This window comes from Symphalangus syndactylus, chromosome 24 (assembly GCF_028878055.3).
Source record: "Symphalangus syndactylus isolate Jambi chromosome 24, NHGRI_mSymSyn1-v2.1_pri, whole genome shotgun sequence".
Taxonomy (NCBI): Eukaryota; Metazoa; Chordata; class Mammalia; order Primates; family Hylobatidae; genus Symphalangus; species Symphalangus syndactylus.
This window is the reverse complement of record NC_072446.2, coordinates 22,585,457-22,593,687: the sequence shown is the minus strand read 5'-3', so window position 1 is coordinate 22,593,687 and position 8,231 is coordinate 22,585,457. Positions and strand designations below refer to the sequence as shown.

At 49.4% G+C, this 8,231-nt stretch overlaps 1 pseudogene; it reads left to right on the top strand.

The window, feature by feature from the left end:
• The first annotated feature begins 1 nt into the window (after position 1).
• LOC129474625 (keratin, type I cytoskeletal 18-like) lies at positions 2-5,617 on the top strand (annotated as a pseudogene).
• Positions 5,618-8,231: the final 2,614 nt, after the last annotated feature.

Here is an 8,231-nt window from a genome sequence, read left to right as displayed (position 1 = left end):
TGGGCTCGGGAGCCTCCAGAAGATGGTCACCCTTTCTAGAAGGGAGGTTCGTGCTTGTTGCTGAGTCCTGTTTGGCGTCAAATCTCAGCTGACGCCACCAGCTGGGCCTCATGGTGCCTGTCCTCTGGAAAAAGAACACTTGTTACAGTTGGGAGGCTCTGAGAGGTGAGAAGTGACAGTGCTTCACATAGCAAGGCTTTAGACATGCGGCTTCTGCTACGTGCGGATAACAGCAGCAGTGCTGAGGGCTTGTAGTAAAGGGGCTCTGCAGGGTCGTTTCAGGTCCTGGATGTGTTTTCTGAACCTGTCTCCTATGAAGTGGGGATAATTTTATCTGCCTCTTAAGGATGCTAGGATCCAAGGAGCAAAGTATACAGAGCTCTCCCTGCACAGCGCTGCATCGTGGGTGCTCACTGTAGTGTTTGGCTGCTTGAGCTTCATTCCAATCCCATAGAAACTCTTTTTTTAGTAAGAGGGTCTCGCTATGTTGCCCAGGCTGGGCTTGAACCCCTGAGCTCAGGTGGTCCACCTTGGCCTTCCAAAGTGCTGGGATTACAGGTGTCAGCCACTGAGCCTGGCCTGGAACCTGTTTGTTTTGTTTTGCTTTTTTGAGTCAGGGTTCCGCTCTTTTTGCCCAGGCTGGAGTGTAGTGGCACAATCTCGGCTCACTGCAACCTCTGCCTCCCAGGTTCAAGTGATTTTCCTGCCTCAGCCTCCCGAATAGCTGGGATTACAGGCACCCACCACCATACCCGGCTAATTTTGTATTTTTAGTAGAGGTGGTGTTTCATCATGTTGGTCAGGCTGGTCTCCTGACCTCACGTGATCTGACTGCCTCGGCCTCCCAAAGTGCTGGTTTTACAGGTGTGAGCCACTGCACCCAGCCCTGGAACCTCAAATTTAACACAGCCGAGACAGCTCAGCATCTCCAGTCTTCACCCATGCCCTCTTTTGTATTATTCCATCTTGCAGTGGTAACTACCCAAGCCAGAAACCTGGGAGGCCTCTTCCTCCCTCACATCCATGCAGGCCGCCTCTAACTATCAGTTGAGTCCTGGACTCCAGTTACCTCAGAATATTGCAATTTGTGCCTGTTTGAGGTCTGACATCCTCTGGAAATGAAATCCCGTGTCATGCCAAAACAGGTCGAGAAAATGACACTTGAACTGAGACCTGAATGAAATGGGGAGAAGCCCAGTGACCATGTCGGGGACGAGGATTCCTTGCAGAGGGAACCAAGTTCAGAGGCCTTAAGGTGGGAGCACATGGGTTACACTTGAGGCCCTGTGGCAAGGAGGCGGCTGGTAAGCCCATGGCGGAGTGAATGAGGGAGAGAATGAGGCAGCACAGGGCAGTGTGGAAGGCAGACCAGAGGGGCTGTGTACATATGGTCAGGCCTTGAGCTTTTCTCGATGAGCATTCTTGGGTTCTAAGTGAGGTGATCCAGCTTAGGTTCCTAAAGGATGCTTCTGGCTGTGTTTGGAGAAGGGACTGTAGTAGGGAAACATGAAGCAGAGACCAGGGAGGCAGCTGCAGGAATCCAGGCAGCTGGTGATGGGGGCTTGGAACTGTGTGGTGATGGTGGTGGTGGGATTTTGAAGAAGTCTGACCTGGTCAGGTATGTTTTTTGTTTTCTTTTTTTTTGAGACAGGGTCTCACTCCGTCACCCAGGCTGGAGTGCAGTGGCGCAATCTTGGCTTACTGCAACCTCTGCCTCCTGGGCTCAAGCAGTCATCTCACCTCAGCGTCTTGAGTAGCTGGGACTACAGGCGTAGTCACCACGCCCAGGTAATTTTTGTATTTTTGGTAGAAACGAGGTTTTACCATGTTGCCTAGGCTGGTCTTGAACCCCTGGGCTCAAGCAATCCTCCCGCCTTGGCCTCTCAAGTACCTGGGACTATAGGTATGTGCCACTCTGCTTAGCTAATTTTTTTATTTTTTTGTCAGGGCACTATGTTGCCCAGACTGGTCTCAAACTCCTGGCCTCAAGTGACTCGCCTCTGCCTCCCAAAGTGCTGGGATTATGGATGTGGGCCACTGCCCCTGGCCAAAAATAAATATATTTTTGAGTACATCTGCAGTGATAAAAGTACTTATATTCAATTTGGCTAATATAATTTTTTAAACTTTTTTTTATGGGGCCAGGCACTGTGGCTCATGCCTGTAATCCCAGTAGTTTGGGAAGCTGAGGTGGGCGTATCACCTGAGGTCAGGAGTTTGAGGCCAACCTGGCCAACATGGCAAAAACCTATCTCTATTAAAAATACAAAAATTAGCCAGGTGTGGCAGGCGCCTGTAATCCCAGCTACTCGGGAGGCTGAGGCAGGAGAATCTCTTGACCCTGGGAGGCAGAGGTTGCAGTGAGCCGAGATCGCACCATTGCACTCCAGCCAGGGCGACAGAGTGAGACTCCGTCTCAAAAAAGAAAAAAAATGTATGGTACTTGCTAAGCATTTATTATATGTCAGCATTGTGCTAGACACTGGGAATTCACACATTAATCAACCACATAATTGCAAGCTAGTAAATATTCATGGTAAGGGATTAATAAATGGTAGCTGTTTAATAAATAGGAAGTCACCTCCCACTTCATAAAGACACTGGAAACCAGTATTCCAAGGGCTTGCAATAGCACCTGGACCTTTCCTCCTTTCTCCACTGGGGACTTCTCCCTCCCTCTGTGACTTAATCTCCTGCCACTGTTACTGCCCTTCCCACACAGCATTTGAACGTGACTGGGTTTCTCCTACCACCTACCTAGTGACCCATAGTTCTCCTCCTCATTATCTTGAGCTGGCTGTCTTTATTCACTGCCCCAATTTCTCTTATTTTCCAATCTTACTCCTCAAACTACTACAACCTGCCCTTTGCACCCCACCTTCGGCACTGAAACTGATCTTGTCATCAAAGACAAGACATGTCACTAAACCCAGCAGCTACATTAGTCCTTGTCCAGCTCCCTCTTGAAGGCACTCTTGATCCCTCCCTCTTTTCACAGAAGTTGCTTCTGTTGGGTTTTCAGCTGGGAGGCCCTCCTGGTTTCTCTTCTCACTTCTCTGCTGTATTCCTATTCTGTTTCCTCGGCAGCCTGCTCCTCCTGGTTCCCTTCTCTTCGCTAGTGGGATTCCTCAAGCACTGCTCCCACTCACCCTGTGTTCCCTTCCTGGGCAGATTAACCCGCTCACCCCTCTGCCCTTGGTCTTCATTACCATCCTTGTGTCAGTGCGCCCAGAATGATGATCCTAGGCCCGACAGCTCTCTGGAGCTCTAGGCCAGCTTCCTCGTAGACCTGCTCAGCTGTGTGATTTAAAGGCATCCTACGCTGGGTGTGGTGGCTCACGCCTGTAATCCCAACACTTTGGGAGGCCGAGGCAGGAGTTCAAGACCAGCCTGACCAACATGGAGAAACCCCATCTCTACTAAAATACAAAATTAGCCAGGTGTGGTGGCACATGCCTGTAATCCCAGCGACTCTGGAGGCTGAGGCAGGAGAATCACTTGAACCCGGGAGGCAGAGGTTGCGGTGAGCCAAGATTGCGCCATTGCAGTCCAGCCTGGACAACAAGAGCGAAACTCTGTCTCTAAATAAATAAATAAATAAATAAATAAATAAAGGCATTCTAAGTCCTGCATGGCTCAAACTGAACTCATCCACCACCTTCCTACCACCCCACGCTGTGTGCTCGGCTTCTCTTTCCCGGCAGACGTAACCACCATCCTTCTAATTGCTCAAGAATTAACCCACACCTCATCTTTAACTCCTTGTCCACCTCCATGCCCCATATTACCAAATCAAGTTAATTTTATTTATTTTTATTTTTTTGAGACGGAGTCTTGCTCTGTTGCCTCAAGTTAATTTTAGCTCTTAAATAACACATTTGGGCTGGGTGTGGGGGCCCACACCTGTAATCCCAGCACTTTGGGAGGCCTAGGCAGGCAGATCACTTGAGGTAAGGAGTTCGAGACCAGCCTGGCCAACATGATGAAACCCTGTCTCTACTAAAAATAGAAAAATTAGCTGGGCATGGTAGCGGGTGCCTGTAGTTCCAGCAACTCGGTAGGCTGAGGCAGGAGAATCATATGAACCCTGGAGGCAGAGGTTGCAATGAGCCGCAGTTGTGTCACTGCTGCACTCCAGCCTGGGTGACAGAGTGAGACACCATCTCAAATAACAAAAAAAATAAATAATGTTGTTGGCAAAGCCTGAGTCCTGTCCTCTCACTCTCCCTCCTGGACCGCATGAGCTTCACCACTCGCTCCACCTTCTCTACTAACTACCGGTCCCTGGACTCTGTCCAGGCGCCCAGCTATGGCGCCCGGCCGGTCAGCAGCATGGTTAGCGTCTATGCAGGCGCCCGGGGCTCTGGTTCCTGGATCTCCGAGTCCCGCTCCACCAGCTTCCAGGGCGGCATGGGGTCCGGGGACCTGGCCAGGGGTATGGCTGGGGATCTGGCAAGAATGGGAGGCATCCAGAATGAGAAGGAGACCATGCAAAGCCTGAACGACCGTCTGGCCTCCTACCTGGATAGAATGAGGAGCCTGGAGACCAAGAACTGGAAGCTGGAGAGCAAAATCCGGGAGCACCTGGAGAAGAAGGGACCCCAGGTCAGAGACTGGAGCCATTACTTCAAAACCATCGAGGACCCGAGGGCTCAGATCTTCACAAATACTGTGGACAATGCCCGCATTGTTCTGAAGATCGACAACGCCCGTCTTGCTGCTGATGACTTTACAGTCAAGTAGGAGACAGAGCTGGCCATGTGCCAGTCTGTGGAGAGTGACATCCATGGGCTCCGCAAGGTCATTGATGACACCAATGTCCTTGGCTGCAGCTGGAGACAGAGCTCGAGGCTCTCAAGGAGGAGCTGCTCTTCATGAAGAAGAACCACAAAGAGGAAGTAAAAGGCCTATAAGCCCAGATTGCCAGCCCTGGGTTGACCGTGGAGGTAGATGCTCCCAAATCTCAGGACCTCAGCAAGATCATGACAGACATCGGGCCCAATATGACCAGCTGGCTCAGAAGAACCGAGAGGAGGTGGACAAGTACTGGTCTCAGTAGATTGAGGAGAACACCAAAGTAGTCACCACGCAGTCCACCGAGGCTGGAACTGCTGAGATGACTCTCACAGAACTGAGACATACAGTCCAGTCCTTGGAGATCGATCTGGACTCCATGAGAAATCTGAAGGCCAGCTTGGAGAACAGCCTGAGGGAGGTGGAGGCCCGCTATGCTCTGCAGATGGAACAGCTCAGTGGGATACTGCTGCACCTGGAGTCAGAGCTGGCACAGACCCAGGCAGAGGGACAGCGCCAGGCCCAGGAGTAGGAGGGCCTGCTGAACATAAGGTCAAGCTGGAGGCTGAGATCACCACCTACTGCCACCTGCTGGAAGACAGCGAGGACTTCAATCTTGGTGATGCCCTGGACAGCCGCAACTCCATGCAAACCATCCAAAAGACTACCACCCGCCAGATAGTGGATGGCAAAGTGGTGTCTGAGACCAACGACACCAAAGTTCTGAGACATTAAGCCAGCAGAAGCAGGGTACCTTTGGGAAACAGGAGGCCAATAAAAAGTTCACAGGTAAAAACACAAAACACACATTTTTGTTTTCTTTTCATCCCACTGGCACCTACGTCTTTTTTTTTTTTTTTTTCAGACGGAGTTTCACATTTGTTGCCCAGGCTGGAGCACAATGGTGTGATCTTGGCTCACTACAACCTCTGCCTCCGAGGTTCAAGCGATTATCCTGCCTCAGCCTCCCTAGTAGCTGAGATTACAGGCGTGCACCATCATGCCCGGCTAATTTTTATATTTTTAGTAGAGACGGGGTTTCAGTATTTGGCCAGGCTGGTCTTGAACTCCTGACTTCAGGTGATCTTCCCGCCTCAGCCTCCTAAAGTGCTGGGATTACAGGCGTGAGCCACTGCACCCGGCCCGGAATGCAATTTTATACAAAAAATACTTCTATAAGGACATCTGCCCAGCAACTGCCTATACAACCTCACACTGCCTTCACCCTTGTTAATGATCTTTGTAGCCAAAGATAAATTTTCAAAAAAATTATGTGCCCAGCGCAGTGGCTCCTGCCTATAATCCCAACATTTTGGGAGGCCTGAGGCAAGAGGATCGCTTGAGGCCAGGAGTTAGATACCAGCCTGGCCAACATAGCGAGATCTCATCTTTGAAAAAAAATTATTTTTAATTATGTAGGCTGGGCACGGTGGCTCACGTCTGTAATCCCAGCACTTTGGGAGGCAGAGATAGAAGGATCGCTTGAGCCCAGGAGTTCAGGACCAAAGCCAGAGACCCACCTCTTAAAAAAAAAAAATTAGCTGGGTGTGGTGGCACCCGCCTCTGGTCCCAGCTATTCAGGAGGCTGAGGCAGGAGGATTGCTTGAGCCCAGGAGGTCGAGGCTGCCATAAGCCAAGATTGTACAACTGCACCCCAGCCTGGATGACACAACGAGACCCTATCTTAAAGATAAAAAAAAAATAAAATTTTTAAAAAGTGTAACCCTCATTTTGTCCTTTAAACACCTTTGTCTATTCCATAGCTTGGTTGATACTTGATCATCAAAAAGAACCAACCTTTGTCTATCCAGGTGTGGTGGCACGCGCCTGCAGTCCCAGCTACTCAGGAGGCTGAGGCGAGACGATCGCTTGAGCCCAGGAGTTCAAGGCTTCACTGAGCTATGATTGTGCCACTGCACTGCAGCCTGGACGACAGAGGGGGAACTTGTTTCAAAAAACAAAACAAAAACTTTTGTCTTCCTTTACCTCCCTGAATATGCAATAGTTTGCTATGACACATATATTCCCATGGTAATGCTCTATTCCCGACTAAATATCTTTTTCTTCTAGAGAGCCTCTGTCTGTTATTTAGGTTGACATATATGGCGTCAGAAATGGGACCTGAAAAAGATTAGTACTGGAAGAAATTGGTGATTCTTGGAACCGGTGTACAGTATTCACTAGAGCCCTTTGAGCTCACTGCTTCCATGGCTCACCTTTTCTGCCCTGGTGAGTCTTCTCTCAGGTTGAGCCTCCCTCTTTTTGGTAGAGCCTTTTTTGTTTTGTTTTGTTTTAGAGACAGGGTCTCACTCTGTCCCCTAGACTGGAATATAATGGCACAATCATAGCTCACTGTAGCCTTGAACTCCTGGGCTCAAGTGATCCTCCTGCCTCAGCCTCCCAAGTATCTGGGACTATAGACATGTGCCACCACACCCACCTAATTTTTTTTTTTTTTTTTTGTGGAGACAGGGACTCGCTATGTTGCCCAAGCCGGTCTTGAACTCCTGATCTCAAGTGATCCTCCCTCCTCGGCCTCCCAAAGTGCTGGGATTACAGGCGTGAGCCACCGTGCCTGGCCAAAAATGTGTTCTTTTTTTTTTTTTTGTGACGGAGTCTCACTCTTTCACCCAGGCTGGAGTGCAGTGGCGCGATCTCTGCTCACTGCAAGCTCTGCCTCCCGGGTTCATGCCATTCTCTTGCCTCAGCCTCCCGAGTAGCTGGGACTACAGGCGCCCGCCACCATGCCTGGCTAATTTTTTATATTTTTAGTAGAGACGGGGTTTCACTGTGTTAGCCAAGATGGTCTCAATCTCCTGACCTCATGATCTGCCCGCCTCGGCCTCCCAAAGTGCTGGGATTACAGGCATGCGCCACTGCACCTAGCCAAAAAATGTGTTCTTTACTGAGAATAAAATAATAATTTTGTTTAATTTGGAGGTTATGTAAGTTTTTTGAAAATATGGGCTGGCTGGGCGCGGTGGCTCACACCTGTAATTCCAGCATTTTGGGAGGCTGAGGCGGGCAGATCACCTGAGGTCAGGAGCTTGAGACCAGCCTGGCCAACATGATGAAACCCCATCTTTACTAAAAATACAAAAATTAGCTGGGCATGGTGGCACATGCCTGTAGTCCCACCTACATGGGAAGCTGAGGCAGGAGAATCGCTTGAACCCAGGAGGAGGAGCTTGCAGTGAGCCGAGATTGCACTACTGCACTCCAGCCTGGGTGACAGAGCAAGACTCTGTCTCAAAAACAGAAAAGAAAAAAAAAAAAGAAAATATGGATTTATGAAGGAAATAGAAACCAGATAGTAAGAAACCAATAACTGAGAGACAGAGATATGAAGAAAGTTATGGATATGAAGATATATTTTTTATAAGGAAAGTTGAAAAGAGAATAATTTTGTATGGGAAAGAATCTTTGGTAAATTTATG